The sequence below is a fragment of the Hippopotamus amphibius genome, chromosome 8 (genome assembly GCF_030028045.1).
Source record: "Hippopotamus amphibius kiboko isolate mHipAmp2 chromosome 8, mHipAmp2.hap2, whole genome shotgun sequence".
Classification (NCBI taxonomy): Eukaryota; Metazoa; Chordata; class Mammalia; order Artiodactyla; family Hippopotamidae; genus Hippopotamus; species Hippopotamus amphibius.
The window spans coordinates 104,216,839-104,217,326 of record NC_080193.1 but is presented as its reverse complement, the minus strand read 5'-3'; positions in this window follow the sequence as shown (position 1 = coordinate 104,217,326).

The window sequence follows — 488 nt, the reverse complement described above, 5'->3', positions numbered from 1 at the left end:
AGGTTTCAACACAAACTGCCTGAAGGGCATAGTCAATTACCTTTTTTTATATGAGCAATAACTAAATACCCTACTTACCATTCAGAATTTCTATTGTGACTTCTGATCCAACAACTGCACAAACATACTTTCCCGAAGTAATGATACTACATCACTATTTATAAAGCATACTTTCCTTTTAAAAATTTTTTATTTTCCAGGAAGACCAACAAGTTATGATGAGTTACCAACTCTTATGTTTACAGAGCCTGGTATTAGGAAAAATGTGTCTTCATGCAAAATGAACCTAACCCCCAGGGAACCTCACCCAAATAATGTTCAAGTTACTGGTGCATTCTGAATTTGATTTTGACTCCTGATACCCATAAGGCATGGTTTGTCCCTTTCCACCTCACTGAACCATGGCCCAGTAGTTATCCCAAAAACTCTCCTCTACGAAGGCCAAATGTGCTCTTTAGATGTCCCTTAAACTACTTGATGCAAAGAAA